Source organism: Panthera onca, chromosome B1, assembly GCF_046562875.1.
Source record: "Panthera onca isolate mPanOnc1 chromosome B1, mPanOnc1 haplotype 2, whole genome shotgun sequence".
Taxonomy (NCBI): domain Eukaryota; kingdom Metazoa; phylum Chordata; class Mammalia; order Carnivora; family Felidae; genus Panthera; species Panthera onca.
Window position 1 is genome coordinate 31,371,607 of NC_138342.1, and position 24,356 is coordinate 31,395,962.

The 24,356-nt window shown below is 38.8% G+C and overlaps 1 non-coding gene across 1 annotated transcript; it reads right to left on the reverse strand.

The window, feature by feature from the left end:
- Positions 1-1,076: 1,076 nt before the first annotated feature.
- TRNAQ-UUG (transfer RNA glutamine (anticodon UUG)) lies at positions 1,077-1,161 on the reverse strand. Its single transcript has one exon. It is a non-coding gene; the product is annotated as a tRNA-Gln (tRNA).
- Between the last annotated feature and the right edge of the window lie 23,195 nt (positions 1,162-24,356).

Below are 24,356 nucleotides of genomic sequence, written 5' to 3' on the forward strand. Positions count from 1 at the left end.
TGTGGGAGGTCTTTAGAAGCTAGAAAAAGCAAGGAATCAGATTCTTTCCTACAGCCTCCAGAAAGAAACGGAGCCCTTGTTCACGCTTTGATTTTAGCACAGTGAGACCCATTTCCAATTTCTACCCTACAACACCTGTAAGATAATAAATTTGTGTTGTATAAATGGCTAAATTTGTGGTAACTTGTTACGGAAGCATCAGGAAACTAATACAACTGGATAACTCAGCCTCTATGCAATGGCTTTTACGGGGCTCATGATGAGAGGCAAGACTAAACCTACTGAATTCAACCCCATGGGTCCTACTTTGGAAATAATGTCTGGGTGTATAAGAGCTATAACCTTTGAACAACACCAGTGTGGGGCTGACGGTCTAGACCAGCAAGGGATCACAGAATCCTGGAAAAGCATCTACAACTTGCAAAAAGTTCAGTCATTACCAACACTGGCACAGCAACAAAAATAAAGGTTGTGGAGGCACGGACCAGCCCCTCCCCACCCCCATTCTCTCTTCCTCAGGGCATTACAATGCATTAGGGCATCGGGGCATTAGAAGGCATTAGAATGGTTCCCGTAGTGTCCCCCTGTCATCCAATTTATTAGAAAAACAATACAAGGTCACAAATGCTGAAGCTGTTTATATCTGTCATTGTTGTACTGGTATTGAACACAGTGCCACGTACTCATTACGCACTCAATAAATGCGTTGAGTAGTATCTCGAACTTTCTTTGTGATGTGAATAAAATTCAGCAGTTCTGTGACAAGACATGTGAATTTAAATGACAAATCTAAGCCAAGATCATTACGCCAAGTTCCAGGGAAGTAAAGAGCAGTTGAATGATGCTTTTTTTCTCTAATGAACCTTATCAGAATTTCTGAGTTGGAAGCGTAATGAAAAGATCTGTTCCAGTATTTCTAACTATTGCATTTTGCTGATTATAGCTTTTTAAAATTTTTCTTAATGTTTATTTGTTATTGAGAGACAGAGAGACACAGAGCATGAGCAGGGGAGGGGCTGAGAGATGGAGAGACACAGAATCCGAAGCAGGCTCCAGGCTCTGAGCTGTCAGCACAGAGCCCGACGTGGGGCTCGAACCCACAAACCGCGAGATCATGACCTGAGCCAAAGTCAGATGCTCAACCGACTGAGCCACCCAGGCTCCCCTCCACACCTTGTTTAATTCACTCTCTTCTCATCATACCCTCAAGAAATGTTCCCCAGACTAACATCATGCCTTTTCCCACTCGCCGGGTCAAAAACCCACAGTACTGGCCTCAGCCAGAGAAAATGTGGTTCATGGATTCACACTCGGTCATGCTGATCAGTATTCTTATTTTCACTAGGAACTCAGCTTTTAAATCAGTCCTTTAATAATGTTCTCAGTTGGCTACTTTTTCACATTCACTAGATAACTTCAAATTATCCATGTATGTGATATAGCCATTGAAAATGAAAGACTGGGAAAAATTGGTTCATTGTAATAGCTAGTGTTAATATACTTATGCGTGCACATATTCCATTTGTCTTCACATAAATCATTATATATGGAAACGTATAGTACAAATACATCTCAAATGTAAAGTATGCGAGATTGGCATTCATTTACGAAATTGCTAAATTCCTTCCACAAAATGATAGGGAAGGATCTGCCTGAGTGCTGAGAACGTCTTGAGAAAGCTGCTTATATAAAATTACTTGTAAAAAGTTAAGAGAGTCTATTTTAAAATCATCAAGATTGGGTGAAGAAAATGATTTTGTAAATGACTTCATGATTTTTACCTGAAGAAAGGTAAGATTTTGAGTTAGCTTCCTTTTCATGCAGTGACGTTTCGATCTCTCCGGGTTTGAAACGGCTTCCTTCTTGCCATCAGCAGATGGTCTGGTGCATTGCCCTTCACTTCCGCCTCACCTCCCTCAATGCTGCCAGCCTGCAAACTTCTCTTCCTAATCACAGGCATTAGATCCCCGAAGCGTAACAAGAATGAAGGCAGACTGAAGACAGTTCCTAGACCTGGAGATTGCTATCAACATGCTCTTACTGCCACCAACTTTTCAATTCCCTCTTGGAGGGAGTCCACAGGGGATCTGCTTTGTGCTTTGCATTTTATTCATCTATTTGTCCAAATTTCAAGTGTTTGTATTTTTCAAAAATTTTTTTCTTGAGGCGCCTGGGTGGCTCTGTCAGTTAAGCATCTGAGTCTTAATTTCCACCCAGGTCATGAGTTCATGGTTGCTGAGATCAAGCCCCACCTTGAACTCTGTGCTGACAGTACAGAGCCTGCTTGGGACTCTCTCTCTCTCTCTCTCTCTCTCTCTCTCTCTCCTCTCTCTCTCTCTCTGCCCCTTCTCCACTCAAGTCTTTTTTTTCTCTAAATAAATAAATAAACATTTAAAAAATATTTGTTTTCTCTAGCAACTAAATAGTTTATGCTCATTGAAAAAACTACACAAAAATAAATTTTATCATAAGTTAATCACTGAGAAAGTACCACGTGGAGTGTTTTGATGTCATATTGCATTGTTGGGTTTTTTTTTTCAACTAATATCATTAGCATTTTCTCATGTCATTAAATAGTCTCCAAAAACATGATTTTAGTGAGCATAAATCATTAACTATTCTCTTAATAAGGGCATCTACACTGATTTCTGTAACAATGTGATGAGAAACAGTCTTATTCACTAACCATTATCTGCATATCTACATTTTTTAAAAAGTTTATTTATTTATTTAGAGAGAGAGAGAGGGAGAGAGCCAGTGGGGGAGGGCAGAGAGAGGTGGAGAGAGAGAGAGAGAATCCCAAGCTGGCTTTGCACTGTCAGTGCAGAGCCCAATGTGGGGCTCGAACCTACGAACCGTGAGATCACCACCTGGGCTAAAGTCAAGAGTCCTACTGTTAACCGACTAAGCAACCCAGGCGCCCCTGCATATCTACATTTTAAAGGATGTATTTCTAGAAGTAACTTTCAAGATTCTTAATGAATAAGAATTTCTAGAAGTAACTTTCCAGATTCTTAATGAATAAAGGAAAACCCATTTTATCCAAGCTTCTGCGAGGATGCTTTCTAGTTCTTTTTACTGAGTAGACCTTTTAAGGCAGTACCACTCAGAAGAACTTTGGGTGATGATCAAAACAATCCAGATCTGTATGAATATGTAGCCACTCACCCCATCTGGCTATCAAACACTTGAACTGAGTAATGAGAATGAGGAACAGAATGTTACATTTTATTTTGTTTTAATTCATTAAAAGCAGATTTAAACTGCCACTTGTGGCTAAAGGATACTGCATACAGAACAACTGGGAAAAACAGAATGCTATTGATTGTACCTGGAGTTTACCAAGCAATATATTTTTTTAAATTTTGCTTTAAGTGCAAAATCCACATTCTCTTTAGTTATTGGCATTTGAAACCTTAATTTTTTAGCCAAATCACCTCTCCTCTGCCCCTTATTGAATAGTTTAGTGATTTTGATGACTGGCAGGATACAAATGATATCCAGCAACCTGCACAACTTGTACCTTTACAGACATCGTGGTGATTTTCACACCCACAAGGAATCAAAAGATACTTAAGAAATCATGTTTGACAGAAATCAGTTACGTTATTCAGATTTTCAGAAGTAGCTTGAGAGAGAATAAAACTGTGGCGTGATTCAGAACACCAGAGAAATTTGAAAGACATATTACTCTAGAGTTTTGCTATGTATTTCATGTTCTGAAAAAGGAAGCACAAAAAGCAGCCCACTTTGTGGTTCTCAGTTCACATCTGAAAAAAAGTTAAATGGAATTGTGGATCATGTTTGGGAGGACACTAATCAAGGTTCACACTTGCAGGAAAAACTGTGTCTCAGCTATGATCTTACCCAATTCATACCTGATACAACTCTTTCACTGCTAATACAGCCAACATCAACAAAACCTCAGAATCGTCTTCTTTCTCCCATTTCAAATACTCTTTCTGCCTCCTGCCACTTTTTTCTTCCTCACCAAGAGGCTTCTACTCATCTTCCACCTCCCTATAGAGTTGGAAGGTCATATCATTCATTGCATTCCTTACTTGTTTTTTTTTTTAATTTTTAAATTTTATTTGAGAGAGAGAGAGAGAGTCTGCATGAGCAGGGGAGAGGGGCAAGGGAGAGAGAGAGAGAAACCCAAGCAGGTTCCATACTCAGCACGGAGTCTGACATGGGGATTGTTCCCACAACGCTGGGATCATGACCTGAGCCAAAATCAAGAGTCAGATGCTTAATCGACTGAGCCTCCCAGGTGTCCTGAATTCGTTACATGTTAATCAACACCTGTCTTCTCCTTTCTAGTAGAAACTTCTTGAGACTGGACCATGGATCATGTTGTCTTCTCCATTGTTATATCTGCAGTGACTGACAAACAGCTGTATCTATATCTAACATGTATCTATATATCTATAGATATATATGGTGGGGTGTTCCATAAATATTTGATAAATGCATAAGTGAATTAAATTGCCATAACTACCATAGGTGGGAGCAATGGATTTTTATCCCTACTGTGAACGAGGAGAGTGAGGCTCAGAGACAGTACAGAGTGCTTCCTCTAGGTTGCACAACAAAGAACTGGGTGAAATGGGATTTGAACCCAGATCTCTGACTTCTAGTCTGGTGTCCTTTCATTACATAGAAGCTGTCTTCTCATTTTCCTTCTCTAGAATGGCACTGACATCCATCTCTACGTCCCCAGCCTAAGACATACGTGAACAACGGAAGCAACTGCGGTAAGAACACGGCTACAATGAGAACAGCTGCTGCCACAGAGGACAGAAATGCAAGCACGGGGCTGTCTCAGAGCCAGTGCTTTTCTCATTCAGAATGAGTTACCGTGCTCTCTCCAGTCTGAAAACCCAAGATCACAGGGGACAGCTCCCTTTCTTTGTAATAAACACAACTCCACTTCACCACCTTAAAAAAAAAAAAAAAAAATCCACACGGAGTACTATGAACCTTTGGAAATTATCACGTTTCTGCTCCTGTCCCGTGGCTTCTGCTTTAGTTAACCAAATTGTGCCGCTCTTTATATAACAACGTATTTCGCCAGATTAGAATGAGAATGGATTTTAGATATATCCCTTTCCTGCCATTTCTCTTTTCACATCTAGGAAGCGAGGTCCAGAGAAGTGAGAAGCCTTGCCCAAGCCACACAGCGCTAGGGTGAGAACAGAGCGATCGCTTCTCTGTCCGGTGCTGTCCAGTTTACCAATGATCTGCAGACCCCAGGGCTGCACGGGGCCACCACCTATGACCCAGCTCCTGGGAGTCCAGCCCGTGAGAACGCTGTCAGTACAGTGAGCTTTACATTATAATGGCCACAGTTTATAATCTGTTGTTTGCACATTTGTATGTTTTGTACCGGTCTCCCTCACTAAAATATTAGCTCCACATGTCAGGGGGCACGGCAGTCTTGTGACGGTTCTTCCTTTCACACCTGGACAACTGCCAATCCTTCAAAATTCGGTCCAAACATCTCCCTGTCAGGGAAGCCTTTGCTGATCTCACCACATAGAGCAAGAACTGCCTCTTTGCTACTTTTGTAGTAACTTTTCTTCTTCTTCTTCTTCTTCTTCTTCTTCTTCTTCTTCTTCTTCTTCAGATTTTAGTTTTAAGTAATCTCTACACCCAATGTGGGGCTCGAACTCACAACCCCAAAACCAAGAGTTGCACACTCCACTACACGTTCTGCTACAGCCAGGCGCCCTGTAGTAACTTCTACTTGATGAATGAATGAGCCTTAAGTGATTTTTTTTTTTTTAAATCCTAAAGACGTCATCCGTACTGTATGTTTTAGGTTGCTAGGGCTGCTGGAGCAGAAAACCACAGACGTGGTGGCTTAAAACAACAGAAATGTATTCTCTCACAGTTCTGGAGGCTAAAAGTCTGACATTAAGGTACCAGCAGGGCCTGGCTCCTCTGGAGGCTGGAGGGCAGGATGCTTCCTTGTCTCTTCCAGCTTCTGGTGATCCCACTTTCCTTGGTTCGTAGCAGCATTACCCCACTTTCTGCTTCCATCTTCACACGGCTCTATTCCTTCTGTGTTTCTCTTCTCCTAGGGCATTTGTCATAGGCATGAAGGTCTCACTCTACTCTGGGGTGACCTCATCTTAACTAATTACACCTGCTACAAGCCAAATTCCAAATAAGGTCAACATCCTGAGGTAGCAGGAGTTGAACATATCTTTTTGAGGAACACGGTTCAACCCATAACAATAGATACCCCAAAATGTACACTTAAGCACTCAGTTCTAACTCAAAGTGGACTGAGCCATGTAATCAAAACTCAGGACAAGAGACGGAACATGATCCGCACCCCGAAGTCCTCTCGTGCTTCCTTCCAGGCACCTGCCCACATCATCACCAGTAACCACTGTCTGCCCAACAGAATGGATTAGATTTTTCTTTTAGTCATAATTCACATACCAGAAAATTTATCTTTTAGAGTAAAAGATTCAGTAGTTTATGGTATACCCACAAAGTTGTGCAACCATCACCATTATCTAATTCCAGAGCATTTCCCTCACCTATGAAAGAAACCCCATACCCATTAGCAGTCATTTCCATCACACTCTGATTACTCTAGCGCCTGAGGAACCACTAACCTACTTTCTGTCTCTACTGACTTGCCACTTTGGACATTAATTTCGTATAAATGGAATCACACAGTATACGTCTGGCTTCTTTCATTCATGTCGTAGCATGTGTCAGTACCTCGCTTCTTCTTACAATCGAAAAATATTCTATTGTATGCATATACCACATATTGTTTATGCATTCTTCAGTTGATGGGCATCTGGGTTGCCTCCATTTTTTAGCTGTTAGAATAATGCTTCTATGAACATTCTTGCGTATGTTTTTGTATTGATCCATGTTTTCAATTCTCTTGGGTATGTAAGTGTATGTTTTTGTACTCTAATCGTCCAGCGCAGTTCAAGGCCAACGGTAGATACCAGTTGATTGATTGCAGGTTAAAAGCAACCCTAACCTCTGAAAAGGCTAGCCTCTCCTACATAAGAGAATAATTTGGACACTTGAGAGGATTGTAGCTCTCCTACGTTTATTGATGTTTATTGATGCATATTGTCTCTTTTCATTCATTCTTCCAAGGAGTTAATAATCATCTGCTTTTCCACATCATTGTTAGTGCAGGAAGCAGCACACTGCTCATGTGCTCAGAAAATGTCATCTGACGTCACCATGAAAGGGCATGTGCTTAAAATAACAAAATTAAATATTTTGGAAACTGTGAATTTTGGAGGAAAGAACCAGCAGGAAATAAAGCATATGCCTATTATCTTTCCCTGATGAGGGCATCAAAGAAGTACAGTGCTAGCGAGATCCCATGGGCTCTGCCCTGGACATCTGACAACAATGACGTAGACATAGTTATAGAAGCATGTTTCCAATTCTACCTCTTTACTTTTTATCATGTTTCAAAAGAGTGGATCCCTAGATAGATGATAGGTAGATAGATAGATAGATTCTTTTGAATGAATGTATAGCAGATAAGATACAAAAAATAATAAAACAAATACATGTGTATCTACTAACCCTGCTTAAGAAATAGAATATTATCAAACTTGTTGAAGTCTATCTCCCCCAAAGAACCCACGATCCTGAATTTTGCGATAATGATTTGTGTTTTTATAATTTTATTACATTTGTATGTATCTCTAAGCAATTTATTTAGTTTTGTGTCCCTTTGAATTTTATAGAAATAGTATTCTACTGCTGCATTCTTCTTCCATGTGTCTTTTTCACTCAATATTCTGTTTGTAAGATTAATCCATATTGATACACTTTTTTTTTTTTGTATAATTTTTTTTTAATGTTTATTCATTTTTGAGAGACAGAGAGAGACAGAGCATGAGCGGGGAAGGGGCAGAGAGAGAGGGAGACGCAGAATCCGAAGCAAGCTCCCGGCTCTGAGCTGTCGGCACAGAGCCCGAGGCAGGGCTCGAACTCACAAACTGTGAGATCATGACCTGAGCCGAAGTCGGACGCTCAACCTACTGAGCCGCCCAGGAGCCCCCTCATATTGATACACTTTTAGTTTCTTCACCCTCGCTGCTCCGTTTTATCTAAACACTATACATGTTTTCCTTTATGATGTCAGACACTTGTTTGCATTTTTTTGCTATTATAAGTGGTATTGCTGCGAACATTCTCATGCATATCTCTGGAATATGCATTTTTCTAAAGTGCACATACCCACACCCAAGAATGGAAATGCTGAACCATGAGGTATGTTCCTATTTATAAGATAATGATCAATTAGTTTCCAAAGTGGTTTTTATCAATTTGTACCACTGGTATGTTAGGGATTCCCATTGCTTTATAGTCTCACTAACTCTTGGCATTGTCAGACTTCTTAATTTTGCCAGTATCGTGGGTCTAAAATAGTACCAGGAGCAGCTAGTCACTGGTGCATACCAGCTACCACAAAACTTAGTGTCTTAAACCAACACCCATTTATTATTTCTCACTAGTCAAGGGTAGGCTGGATGCTTCTGTTGATCTGGGCTAGGCTCTGCTGATCTCACCTGGGCTTGCTTGAGGCCTGCAGACAGCTGTCAGGTGACCAGTGGGTTGGCTGCTCTAGGATGGCCTCATGATTTAGCTCCATTCCACTAATGGAATCGTCTGGTAGGACAGTCCAGGCTTGTTCTCATGGCTTAGAGAGAAGAGTAAGAGAAAGAACAGAAATGCACAATTGCTTGTACAAGCTCTGCTTGCAATAAATTTGCTATTGTCAGGTTGGACATGGTGAAGTTCCGAATGAGTGAGGGAGAGCACTACCAAAGAGCACGGACACAGGGAGGAGTGAAAACTTGGGACGCTTTGCACACTCAGTTCTCCTAAGGGGTTTGAATTTATATTTCCTTGATTAGTATTGAGGTTAAATATCTTTCAAAACTTTTTTGGTCATTTGTACTTCCTCTTCTAAAATGCTACCCCAGGAGGCGCCTGGGTGGCGTAGTCGGTTAAGCGTCCGACTTCAGCCAGGTCACGATCTCGCACTCCGTGAGTTCGAGCCCGGCGTCAGGCTCTGGGCTGATGGCTCGGAGCCTGGAGCCTGTTTCCGATTCTGTGCCTCCCTCTCTCTTTGCCCCTCCCCGTTCATGCTCTGTCTCTCTCTGTCCCAAAAATAAATAAAAAACGTTGAAAAAAAAATTTTTTTTAAATGCTACCCCGGGCCTTGGGCACCTGGATGGCTCAGTTGGCTAAACGTCTGCCATGTTTTTGTGGTTCATGAGTTCGAGCCCCCATTTTGGGCTCTGTGCTGACAGCATGGAACCTGCTTTGGATTCTCTCTCCTTCTCTCTTGGCCCTTCCCCCCGCTTGCCTCTCTTTCTCTCTCAAAAATAAACATTAAAAAAAAAAGTAAAATGCTTCCACATGTCTTTTGCCTATTTTTATGACAAGATTTTCTCTTTTTTTTATTCATTCAGAAGGGATTATTGTTATTATGATTATGAAACTAAACTTTAATCCTTTGTTAAGCAAATGTATGTTTCAAATATCTCCCCCTTTCTTTTTATTTTCTTTCTTTACTAAAATCAATTCATGATTTTTTTCTTACTTTTGGTATATGTGTATGCTTTTTTACATCTTATTTATGGCATCTCTCCACATCCCAAATCATTAGGATACTTTCTTATGTTCTCTTCTAATATTTAAAAGTTTTTGTTTTTCATACTTAATATACCAGGAGTTGATTTTTGCATCTGGTATGAAATAGAGATCCAACTTCCACTTTTTCCCATAGAAAAAAACATCACATCCTGGCACCGTTTATGGACTATACTCCCCTTTGCCCACTGCTCTGACTTGCTATAGTGGTAAAATGTCATGTTTCTATCTTTGTTTTATCTTTATTTCTATTCTGTTCCTCTGATCTCTTTGTCAACCCCTGCCCCACTGCCATACTTTTTACAATTATAGTTTTATAATGAATTTTAATATCTGTTTGCAGCACATTTCCACACTTTGCTCTTCTCTAGAAGTATCTTGACTATTCTTGGCAATTTGGTTTTTCAGTTAAGTTTTGGGATCAGACTGTCAAGGCCCATGAAAAACCTATTGGAATTTGGATTGAAATTGGCGTTTCCTATAGATCAAATTGGGAGAAAACTGATGTCTTCACCATATTCGGTTTCTCTTGCCATTAACATGATATATCTTGGTATTATTTTATGTTTTTCTTTTTTGTTTTTAAGTTTATTTATTTATTTTGAGGGAGAGAGAGCACAAGCTAAGGAGGAGCAGACAGACGAAGGAGAGAGAGGATCCCAAGCAGGCTCTGCTCTGACAGCAGGCTCAAGCCCAGGAACCATGAGCTGAAATCAAGAGTCAGATGTTTAACCAACTGAGCCACCTGGGTGTCCCTACTTTATGTTTTTCAATAAATGTTAATAATTTTCTTTCTAAAGGTTTTGCCCAACCTTGTTAAATCTATTTATAGTTACCTTAATTTTCTTTCTGTAGTTATTGCAAATCCTTTTTTTAAGTATATTTTTAACTGTTGCTAGTATACAGAAAATATAACAGATTTTTATATCGTTCCTTGTGAGTTTTTTGTGGTTTCTGTGCCTATATGTGCAGATAGTCATATTATCTGCAAATGACCATAGTTTTATTTTTTCCTTTCCAATCCTTAGAGCTATTTAATTTTTGTCTTACGGCTCTGGCTATACCCTTCAGCACAATACTGACTAGACTAAAATTGGTGACAGTGGTATCTTTATTTTGCCCCTGATTTTAAAGGAAATGGTTCTCACATTTCATTCCTACATCTTTCTTCTTCTCTCATTGTGTCGCCGCTCGACTGGCTCAGGACGCTGAGAAGTTCGCAGCAGTTCAGCCACAAAGTATTGCTTCCTAATAGTTAACAGTTTGCTGATTTTCAAGTGTCTCCACGATTGCAAAGCGCAGTTATTTTCTAGCTAATTAATTATTTTCTAGGGTTATCACATATGGTTCTCACCTCGCTACGGAGTTAGACACTCTTTTTCTCCTGTGCTATGACGGATCAATTATATAATATATCAAAATCCAGTTGTTTGCACAGCTCTTGTTTTCTTCAGACAATAAACTTGCTCAGTATTCTTACACTTCCATTCATCTATCTGATGGAACACAATAGTATGAAATCACTGTTTTTTCAAACACCTAAATTTTTAACTAAGGAGTTCATCAGAGAGAAGAGGTAGTGAATGAATATTTATTAATGGCCTTCTGTATATGCTTTACATTTTTACATGTAACCTATTTCCTATGTGTTACTATATACATATTACTGCCATTTAGCAACCAGAGAGCAACTACAATAATTCTATGATGTTGTCACTCTAAGTAAAGCAAGAAGTTAAAGGAAAACTTTCTCGCTTTGTCTCCTAACGTAACAAATTCAAGACTGAAATTGTTCTGAGTCAGGAAGGGAAACTTTATCCCATAAAGCACCATTGTACTTCCCACCTCTTCCCTATTATTAGTAGGAAACCTGCAGAAGGAACTAGCACAGGCCCGAGATGCCTCCCCTCTTCTCTGAGTCACTTAACTTTAAATTACCTAGTGGTTCATGTGAGGAAAGGAACAACTGTGAATGTTGTCAGACTTCCAAATGCCTGGTAACAGTTGGGATAAAAATATAGGTGTTTATGTATGACGACATTATTGGGATCACAAAGCTTTCCTAAGATACGTTCTGGCCGGCGAATGGCTCTGTTCTCCACGCTGCCTGCTGGCTCGCCTCTTGGCAGGGATTTGCTGCTTTTTGTACGAGTAAAGAAGCATTATAGTCATTGCCCTCAGAGCTAACTTCTATCCATCAGCTCATTTTATCCTCTGGTAAAGCACATGCAACCTGTATTGTATACTCATCTTCTATCTTACAGACCTGTTCATCATTAGGCTTAAGATTGTATAGCTGTTTATATTCAGTCCTAAAAATAGAACACGCTTTTAGGGTCCTTTGGACTCAAATCATGCATTTCCCTTTCCTTACCCTATTTTTCTGCCCGGACACCAAACCAAGTAACAACAGCAGCGGGAAAAATACAAAACAAAATGCTTCGTGTGTGTATCTAATTTCAGATGTACCTGAGAAGCTGCTTTCTCCTTTATGACTTCTTACAAGATCACCTGGGAGCTTGAGAGAAATGGCTTTCCGTGGACTATTCGTTCTGGAGGAGTGGAAGGGAACTACAGATTGGCAAACGGGCTTCCAGAGGAAGCATCAGCTCTGAGAAGGTCCCAGGGATATTGGGCCTGATCAGAATAGGTGCGGCAGGAATAGGGACTCGCTCTAAGGTGCCAAGAGGGCGAGGGTGACAGGAGAGACAAAAATATGAACTTTGCAGTCAGGTCTTGAGCAAGTGGTTAACTTCTCCATGCTTCAGTTTCCTCTTCTATACAAATTCAGTCTCATAATATCATGAGCACCTACCTTAGAGGATAGTGATGAGGATTAAGGACAGTAATGTAACTTTAAAGTAGACAAAGCTTTCTTAAATAGCACACACAAGGAATTGGCCACAAGAGAAAAGGTTGGTAAATTGGACTTCATCAAAATCAAGAACTTGTTTTTAAAGTTTTTGATTATTTTTTTTTTCTACATTTATTTATTTTTGAGAAACAGTGAGACGGAGCGTGAGTGGGGGAGGGGCAGAGACAGAAGGAGACACAGAATCGAAAGCAGGCTCCAGGCTCTGAGCCAGCGGTCAGCACACAGCCTGATGCGGGGCTCGAATCCACAAACTGTGAGATCATGACCTGAGCCGAAGTCGGACGCTCAACCGACTGAGCCACCCAGGCGCCCCAAAAGTTTTTAATTTTCATTCCAGTATAGCTAACATACAATGTTATATTAGTTTCAAGTGTGTAATATAGTGATTCGACAATTCTTTACTTTGCTCAGTGCTCATGATGATAGGTGTTTTCTTAATCGCCTTCATCTATTTCACCCATTGCCCCACCCACCTCCCCTTGATGGTAACCATCAGTTTGTTCTCTAGAGTTGAATCTGTTTCTTGGCTTGTCTTTCTTTTTGTCCTTTGCTTCTTTGTTTTGTTTCTTAAATTCCACATATGAGTGAAATCATATTGTATTTGTCTTTCTCTGACTGACTTATTTCATTTAGCACAATATACTCTAATTCCACCCATGCCGTTGCAAATAGCAATATTTCATTGTTTTTTATGACTGAATAATATTCCATGGTGTGTGTGTATGTATGTATATATATATGTATATGTATACATATATACACACGTGTATACATATATGTATACACACACACACACACACACACATACTAAGCTTTTTTATCCATTCATCAGTTGATACACACTTGGGCTGCTTCCATTTTGGCTATTATAAATAATGCTTCAGTAAACATAAGGGTGCATGTATCCCTCTGCACTCGTGTTTTTGTTTTTTAGGGGTAAATACCCATTAATACGATGTTGGATCATGCGGTAGTTCTATTTTTAACTTTCTGAGAAAACCCTGTACTGTTATTCACAGCGGCTGCACCAGTTTGCACTCCCACCAACAGTGTAAGAAAGTTCCTTTTTCTCCACATTCTTGCCAAGACTTGTTTCTTGTGTTTTTTATTCTAGCCATTCTGAGTGGTGTGAGGTGATATCTCATTATAGTTTTCATTTATATTTCCCTGATGATGAGTGACGTTGAGCATCTTTTCATACGTTTGTTGGCCATCTGGATGTCTGCTTTGGAGAAATGTCTGTCTGTTGTCATCTGTCCACTTTTTAATTGGATTATTTGGTTTTCGGGTGTTGAATTGTATCAGTTCTTAATATATTTTGGATACTAACCCTTTATTGGATATGTCATTTACAAATATCTTCTCCCATTCAGTAGGTTGCCTTTTAGCTTTGTTGATCATTTCCTTTGTTGTGCAGGTTTTATTTTGATGTAGCCCCAGTACTTTACGCTTCTTCTATTTCTCTTGCCTTAGGAGACATATCTAGAAAAATGTTGCTGTAGCCAATCTCGGAGAAATTACTGTTTGTGCTCTCTTCTAACATTTTTATGGTTTCTTGTCTCACGTTTAGGTCGTTAATTCATTCTGAGTTTATTTTTGTGTATGTATGGTGTAAGGAAATTAAGAACTTTTATTAACTATAAGATATCATCAGCAGAGTGAAAAGTAAAGTGTGGTAGATTGTATTTTCCATAATATTTCCTAGATGATATGCTCATTTAGAACCTTTGGCATGGTCCCATCAAGGTCTATGTCTCAGGTCTCTTCCTTGAACCTGGATGGACCTCTGTGGCTGTTTGACTAATTCAATATGGCAGAAGCAATGCCATCGCACATTTAAGGCTAGAGCATAAAAAAACAAAAACAAAAAAACCATACAGTTTCCACCTCTCTTGGGATATTCACCCTTGGAACTCAACTACCATGCTATGAAGAAATAGAAGCCATATGAAAAAGCCCATTTGGATAGGAACCAAGGCCTCCATCGCTCAGCTCAGCTGACAGTCCACATCAGCTTACATGAGTGAGCCATCTTGGGAGAAAATGTTCCATTTATATAAAGTTCAAGAACAGGCAAAACTAAACTATGGTGAGAGAGGTCAGAATAACACCTGCCATGGAAAAGTTAAAGGTATTGTCTGGGAAATGGGAATGAAGGAGTCTGAGTGTTGGAAATATGTTGTATCATGATCTGGGTGGTGGTTATGCAGGTGCATACATCTATAAAAATTCATTGAGACTCACACTGTATAATAAAGATTTATGTACCTTACTGCATGTTATATATCAATCAATACTGTTCAGTGCAAGTAAATCACAAAGCACAGTGTCTGACATATAGTAAATGTTCAGTAAATGTTTGATAACATGAACCCAGATGCTTCGCACCGTAGTCAGTTGCTATTAAAGAGTAGCAAAGAACCCATAGCCCTGTGCTTTCCAGTGGGGTGCAGTGTATTTCCTGAGAGTTTGAGTTCTCTGAGTTGAATGTGACTGGAACAAGGGGGAATATGAAAGAAGCAATCTGATCATTTTGTCTTCTCAGATCCAGATTTGATAAAGCTCCGAGGCAAATCTTTCTTATTCCCAAGTGAACTATCAGCAGTACAAGTCCAAGGAAGAGTAAACACAAAATAGACTTATGTTTTAACAACCCTAGGACTGGGTCTGAGGTAATAAAATGGCCATGATAAATGTAATGTCTGTTAACAAAATGCCTTCTCCAGGGTTACCTTTCCTCAGAAAACAAACAAAATTACATGAGCTGGTGCATTTCACAGGGAATGTGACCAGGTAAACTGCCCAGCAGATAATCTGAAAATGAAATTGACTGGAGAAAGTGTCAAACACAGATGAACTGGTTTGAGAAGAGTCCTTTGTCATAGTTCAGAAGGAAGCTATGATTACCAAAGCAGCCATCAACAACAGAGAGGAACTCATGTCCACACGGATTAGAGGAAATTTACCAGTTTCTCAAGTGAGGGTTGGATAATGGTAGTTGACATATTACCAAACTCTAATTTCTATAGGAAATGTTCATCATTTAATCTATTTTTGATCTTCCCAGCAAACCAATGGGAAGCTCTGATCATCATCCAACATGATGGTCAACAGCTACACTTAACTATGGACAAACTTCTCCCTAGCAAATCTTAGTTTCTTATTTTTTCAAGACAAGAGCAGTCTATTTAAAAATTACAATGTTGGGACATCTGGATGGCTCAGTCTGTTGAGCAACTGACTCTTGATTTCAGCTCAGGTCATGATCTCACAGTTCATAAGTTCAAGCCCCACATTGGGCTCTGCATTAACAGCACAGAGTCTGCTTGGGATTCTCCCTCTCCCTCTCTCTCTGCCCCTTCCCACCCCCAAATAAATACACTTTAAAAAATTATAGTATTGAAGTAAACTCAAAAGATGAACACAAAATATTGGAATATTTTCCAATATTGAAAATAACTTTGATCCTTCCAAGTAGTCTTTGTTCATCCTTGAAACCTCTATTTGTTCATTTCTTATATTCAAACCATCACTGAGTCCTAAAAATACCTGGCATCTACCACCTTCTCTCCATTTCCATCCCAATAGATTGACTTCTTTCATATCTCACTTGGATAACTCCAATGGTCTGATTGAACTGGTTATGGCTTTTTATCTTAGTCCTCACCTACTTTACCCTACACTAACACCAAAGTGGGATCTTTTCAAAACACAAATCTGATCACTTTACCACTTTTCCCCTCCACTAAACCACTTCAAAAGCTTTCCATTGCTTTGAAGATAAATACCAAATCCGTAGTATGTCTATAAGGCCTGCAATAAGTTTGACCCCTGCTCATCTCTTCAGCCATGACCTTGTGGCCACCAAATTAATTCAGGTCACATCTTGATTGCTCTTATGCAGGGACTTTGTGAACATTCAATTGCCACTGGCTGGGAAGTTCTTTACCTCTCTTGTTACCTAGTCAAACTCCGTTATTTCTTCAGGTTTCATTTCAACCATCACTTATCAGTAAAGCCTTCCTTGAGCTCTTAGCATTTAGCACAGTTGAAAATTTTCCACTTATTTGTATGATTATTTGATTAATCACCAACCCAATAAAGCAGAGTGCAAGCTTCTTGAGGCCAGAAATGATGTAGTTTTTGCTCATCATTGTATCACCAATGCCTGGCTTAGTGACTAGCACATGGAGGTGTTCAATAAATATTTGTTGAATGAATAAATGCATGAATTAATTAATGACATTTCAAGGTAGTACAGTCAAGAGTTATTCTGAGCCAAAATTTGGCCTTCTCTGATGTTACGCTGTAGGTAATTCTGCCTCCAGGAATTGAGGAAGATACATGACTCATGACCCAAAAGCAGTGACTATGCCCATACTCTGAAAAGCCTTAGCTGAAACTCACAATGAAGCAGTTCATCCAGTAAAGGAATGCCCTATGGGAAAGGGGACTACAATAGGAATCAAATGTGTCACAGTAAAAATATCCTTGTGGTGCTCTTCATCCTGGTGTGAGAGAGGCTTCTCCTGAATGGAGATATGAGCAGCTGCCATTTTCTTAACCTGGCATCTGACTCTGCTTATTGTAATGGTTACAGAATTAGAATGTTCTATATTCATACTCAATGAGCCATTCCTAGTGTTTAAAATAGAAGAAAATGGACTAAGGGAAAATGGAAGCCAAGAGTGCACTTCAGAAGGGATGGCATCTGGGAAGAGAACAGAGAAACGTCAAGATGTGAAGCTGGAGAAGACCATGCTAACTACATAAAGGAAGAATACTGTTCCACAACTCCAGCGTACGTAGTAAGGTCCAAGGGAAGTAGGGGGTGTTGGTTATAATGGTTGATTACTTCAATAGATTAAGATTAAAATTAGAGCGCATTAGGCACCTGCTACCAAAAAGTTAGCATTTGCTACAAGTTTCTGCTTAATCCAGAGATAGGAGGTACCTTGTGTTGAAAGTACATCTGAGACCATGATGATGTATTGGTAATAAGATTACTTGAATGACCTCCTACATTCATGGTCTCTCTAGCTTCTAGGATAAATTGTCCTCACCATATTTCCCTGTCAATGCCAAAAATTCAGAAGCCGTTTTATTTCACCAGGAAATAAGCTTTATATCTTGGAGAATGCCTCATATTAAAGACTGTAGTCCTGGTCAGAGATATTTTGTACAGAGATTTTTGTACAGGTCACATCCATATGTGAGACTCAAAAGTTTTTAGTTACAATCTAAGAAACTAGTCATAAGAGACCCTCAGTGTGCAGAATGTGGGCTCAAATCGACAGATGGTTCCAGTGTGATATGGAATGCATTAAATCACCCATCCGATACTGGAACCCAAAATATGACATCTAGGTCAGTGAGTAAAAAGGGAATATGAAAAATGTTTTGTTTGTCCCACCTTGTGACTGAGCATAATTAGGATTGTCATTCAGTACTGAGATGCTCACAGCTGGCCTGATTAGTGGTTGTGTCACATGGGTCAGTAGTTTCGTCTATGGATTTTGTGAAAGTTACAACAGGGTAGGTAGGCTCAGTATGTCACAATGCCTGCCCGGTGCTAATATTCTTTTCTCCAATTTTTCATTTTAAGAATTCACGCTCTTAAAGTGTGGTATTCAGAATATGACCTAGGGAACTTTGATATCTCTGTGTAGTAGTTCCTGGTTCCAGTGACTATAACTATATCATGAAATTGGTAGAATAGGATTATCCACTTACCTTACATCAATCCCACCCATTTCTAGTGTCAATTATTGATGAGAGGCCCTTGGGAACAAGGTCATATTGATAGAGAGAATTCAATCAATAATGAAGGGGAATTGCTGAACTACTAAACGTACCCTGCTTGAATCGGAAAAATACACATACCTCAAAATTGTACTTGGCAAGTCTCCACAATGCCTGGTTGTGGGCACTTTTCAGTGTTATTAATACAAATACTTTTACGTGCTCCAAAACATGCAAAATTAATCTCCTACCAAAATCCATATACAGTATGATCATATTACAGATTTCATTTTCTAGAAATTCAGTGACTCGCGTGAAGGTTCACAAAATAAGAAAAACAACTTTATATTTTTTAATTTTTTTAATGTATTTAATTTTGAAACAGAGAGACACACGTGAGCAGGGTAGGGGCAGAGAGAGAGAGGTTCACAGCTTCTGAAGCATACTCCAGGCTCTGAGCTGTCAGCACAGAGCCCAATGCAGGGCTCGAACCTATGAGCTGTGAGATCATGACCTGAGCTGAAGTCAGACGCTCAACTGACTGAGCCACCCAGGTGTCCCGAAAAAAACTTTAAGTAATGTTAGTATTATTGGAGATCTGTTCAGAATCAGATGGATCTATGTTCGAATATTATCTTCTCAAATTAAACAATATGCAGAAATTGTTCTTAGTTTTTATACTCTAGTTTTACATGATAAATTCTAATATAAGCTATTTAAACTCAGTAAAACAAAGGTCTCCTAGGGACTTGGAGAGAAACAGTAAATATAATTACCATCAAGTAAAAACTACTATAGTCAAAAATTCAAGTGAATTGTTCTTAGTTTCCTAGCTATGTCATAAATGGAAATCAAGCTTATATCTATTTTTTAAATGCTAAGATCATAGGAAACTTCTAAAATTTTGATGCAGTATATTTCTGTTAGAGATACTGGTTTATTAATATACTTCAACCTAGATATAGTGGAGAACTTTGACTGCACTGTTCTAACCACAAATAAATTGGTGAGTTTTCCAACAAATAAGATGTAGTAGTTTATTAGAAGCCAGAAAAATATTTTGGAGCAATTCTTTCCACTTACATTTGAGTTTCAACTATTTCCCTGTGAAAGGTCACACGTTACACTGCAAATGTGCTAGTATTTGTGGACTGGCCGTCTCTGAGTCATCACTTTACAGTGATGTGGACATTCTGGACACCATGTCTAGACATCTGCTTATTCAACGAGAACATGGGGCTTCTTGGGCCTCCTGCCAACTCTTGTACTCCTGCTTAGCCCTGGATGAATCACTGCTGATCCCTAGAGCAACGCTTTTCAGTCGTTCAAATAGGATGAAAATCTGCCAGCCATCCCATCTTCTGTTCTACGTAGCAATCAGCGCTAAGCAAAAATATCATCTCTGAGGATTCTTCTGAGGTCTAAATAGATGATGTTGACACTCCCCGGAAGATGCTGTGTCAATAGACAGAAGGGACTTATTATGATGGAATTGAAAATCCTTATGAAAGTACTGCAGATAAGACAGAATGTTTCAGTGCCTAAATAAAGTTTGCATGTCCAGCATGGCATCACTTTTCTGATTGCAAAAATAATACATGTTGGCTTTGGAAAAGAAAAAAATATATATATATTATATTATAATATTTTATATATTATATATATTATATAATATATATTATATTATAATATTTTATATATTTTATATATTATATACATAATATAATATATATCATATTATATATTATATAATATATATTATATTATAATATTTTATATATTATATATAATATAATATATATTATAATATATATTATATATGTGTGTATATATTATATATTTACATATTATATAATACACATGTATATTTATATATAATATATATATAAAGATGATAATTAAAAAGCCTTGCCTATGATATAATTGAAAATATAAAAAAAAAATTTTAAGTTGATTGGCCCTTTTCCCCCTAAGAGTAATACTCAAAATAATATACTGATTTTCAAACAAACGTCTTTGTTGAATTAAATGCATTAATATAAATTTTCAAAGTGTTTTTCTTCTCTGTGTCTCTGAGAAATGTACCAAGTTCCTGGGGAGAATTTGCTATATAGTTAGAAGGATTTATATACATAATTACTAATATATATACATTTATTATATATATATAAGCATGTAGTACACACATTTATACATTTTTAAGTTTATTTATTTTGAGAGAGAGAGAGAGTGTGTGAGTGCACGATCAGGGGAGGGGCAGAGAGAGAAGAGAGAGAGAATCCCAATCAGGCTCTGCACTGTCAGCATGGAGCCCCATGTGGGGCTCGAATTACAAACCATGAGATCATGACCTGAGCTAAAATCAAGAGTTGTACGTTTAAACCAACTGAGCCACCCAGGTGTCCCCACATATACGATATTTATAAGACACACATATAATACATGTTATACATAATATGCATACATCACACATAAAGTATATGTGTATATATATATACACACAAACACATTAGTGCACAAACACACATATACTGATACCTATATGTATATATGCATGCCAATATATGTATGTACCTATACATGCACATATACATAAACTGAAGTCTGCGGGCTTTAATTTACCTTTTCTTTAGATCCACCTAGATTCCTTGATTTAACAGTAGAAGCCCCATCCTTCTATCATTTTTCTCCCATTACCCCTTTAGTCAAGCTAAAACTTTTTTTTTTTTAACCTCATCATGCATTTTCTGGCCTCCAAGACCAGAAATGATGTTCACATCATTCTCTCCACCTGCAAAGCACTCTGTATCTCTCATGCTTGAGTCTTACAGACCATTTAGTTATGGTAGTTAAGAGCATAAGTTTTGGTATCAGTTTGGGATCAAATTCTGAACCTGCTTCTGGCTTTGGGGTTTAAACAAGTTATTTAACTTCTATTTGCCTTTGTTTCCTCACCTAAAAAAGAAAGATAATAGTTCTCTATTTCATAGTTTTGTTATGATGATTAAATACATTAAAATATGGGGGCGCCTGGGTGGCTCAGTCGGTTAAGCAGCCGACTTCAGCTCAGGTCATGATTTCGCGGTCCATGAGTTTGAGCCCCGCGCGCGTCAGGCTCTGTGCTGACAGCTCAGAGCCTGGAGCCTACTTCGGATTCTGTGTCTCCCTCTCTCTCTGCCCTTCCTCCACTCATGCTCTGTCTCTCTCTGTCTCAGAAATAAATAAATATTAAAAAAATTAAAAAAATATATGGAAAGAATGTCCATGCTTGACTCATAGAATGCACTCAGACGAAGTTGTATAATATTACCCTCTTTTACTACTTATCAATTATAAATATACACTTATTTTTCATAATCTAGACTGCTTCTCCAATCTAGACTGCTTCATGAAATCAGTGATGTCTTAAAATTGCTCGTAGGTGAGACGACAGAAGTGTGAGAACATTCTATTGACACTTTTGGCTAGAAATGCTAGCATCGAAGAGTTTTAGTTTCCAGGAAACGTGGATGTCTGGAACACGTATAGAATCGCTGAAAGCATGAACTCTAGACTTACCCACTGGGTCTAACGCTCCTTGAGTCCTTGGTAAAGCTCCATAACCTCCCTGAGTCTCTCCTTGACATCTGTAATTTAAAAGTTTGTGTCATCATTGAATTACATAATGGATGGAAAGCATTAATCTGGTACAGAAAAAATAACATGAGCATAATCATAACTGCAAACATCTTTGAGGGCTTACTATGTACCAGACATGTAAAAATGTGTGTTCTAAAGGCTTCACATGGTTAAATTTATTTAATCCTCCCCCCAAATCTCCTGACAAGGTACTACTATTAACCCTACCTTCCAGTCAAGGAAACCAAGACCCAGAGAGGTGAAGTAACTTTTCCAGGATCCCGCTGTTGCTAAATGGCAGAGAGGGAGCTCCTAATCTGTATTCCTCATCTCCGCGCTATGCCGCTGCTCTGCCTGAGGTAAAACCAGCCATTCTGTGAACGCTTCGGAGAGACTGTGTTCCGGGGGGGTGGTGCGTCTGATTCACGGTGGTATCACCTGCCAGCCTTACTGCTTACACTAAGTAAATGTTCAACAGAGCAGTGAACAGACGATGTACTCAATATCCAGTCCCACCGAGGGTGATCTTTGGGGAGTTCAGACAAATCCCAGCAAGGACCAGTGATTGCAGACTTTATTAAACCTGGAGCGAAAGAAGTGGGCAGCACACTGACGTCTCTATCCATTAAAAAACAAAACAAAACAAAAACCTTTACAAAGAGAGAGCCCTCTTGCTCCAGGCAATGGAAATGTCCATCCTTAAGAAATGTTAAAACAGTTTCCTTTTGTGGCAAAACCCCAGCCAGAGCCACAGCATGGTTTTCCTGAGCTGGGGAGGGGATTAAACGGGTGAAGCATGGGATTTTTTTTTTTTTTTTTTTTTTTTTTTTTTTTTTTTTACGATAGTGAAACCATTCTGTATGATACTGTAATGGTGGATAAATGACACTATGCACTTGTCAAAACCTGTAGAACTCTACAGCACAAAAAGTGAAACTTAATGCATGCAAATTTTTAAAACATCTTGTAGTACAGGGAATCCTAGGATGGAATGTTGAACGTGACAAAACAATCTAATGTATTACAGATGCTGGAAACAATTTCATTGCAGAGTATAGGGGAAAGAGATGCTGACCCAAGTAACTTTAGATGTGAGCAGAGTCTGTGAGACCAAAAGTAGAAGAAACTAGACACAAGCACTGCACTCTAGTTGAAAAAGAGGTTTCCCACAGAGGTACAGGTTAGCAATTCTGATACCACTATACATGTGTACTGAAATGGAACAATTTAGTAGATGGATGGTGTCTCAGCGTTAGAGTGGGAGTTTACAGGTAAGCAAGGGGAGAAGACTAGAATCACCCATAAGACAATGGGTTAGGGTTTGAGACCTCAGTATAAATGGATGTGTAGCTTAACATAGATATAGATGATTATATACAGAAATATTTATAGATATGTGTATATATAGGATGAGGTACACACATCTATCTCCTTGCTCTGTCGGCTGAGACAGCCTAGAAGCCGTGACACCCCAAGAGCAACAAGCACACCTAGCAACCAGAACTTGGTTTCTAATACCATTGTTCAATAAATAAACCATGGCTTCTTGGAAAAACTGCTGATTCTAGGGCTGGGTAGAAAATAGACAAGATGAGCCTGGAGAATCTTAATAGTTCCAGAAAGTAAGGAAGTGCTAACATACACACATTCACAATTAAGGGATATGTCAAATGGACACAGGAGCCAACTGAAAGAACTCCCAAAGGTCAAAGCTGGAACAATTTGAGAAACGAAATCAATAAAGTAATATTGCATTATAACCCAAAGTATAAAATGAATATCCATGAGTTCATACTGATGTAAATAAATGATTAAGTAAATAAATAAATGAGAAGAAACAAGTCTCCTGTTTAGAATTCAAAATAATTTATATGGATAGTCTGCTCTCAAGGAGGTAGAGCCTACCTCACCATTCCTTAAGTGTGGGCTGTGCATAGTGACTTCCTCTCACAAAATAACTGTATGGTGGAGAATCTTGACAAACAGGTAATCAAGGTCAACTTCAACAGCAGCAAGCCATGTTGGTAGTATGTACCTTTGATATACTATGATGAGAGTATCACGTTGTCTTTGTAGCCTTCCTTTCAAAAACTTGTAATCCCAATCTAATCACGGAAAACATTAGACAAGTACCAATTGAGGGACGTTTTACAATGTACTTGACCAGTATACCTCAACATTCTCAAGGGAAGCAAAAACAAGCAAGTCTGAGAAACTGTCACAGCCAAGAGGAGCCTAAGGAGATATGACTACTATGTAATGTGGCATTTTGGATGGATGGGATAATGGAACAGAAAAAAAAAATTTTTAAAGGACATCAGGTAAAAAACTAAGGAAATCTAAATAAAGTATGGACTTTAGTTAATAATAATGTACCAATGTTAGTTCATTTCACATCTTGTCTGTAAATCTAAAACTGACCTAAAATAAAAAGGTTATTGGCCAAAAGAAAAATCTAGCT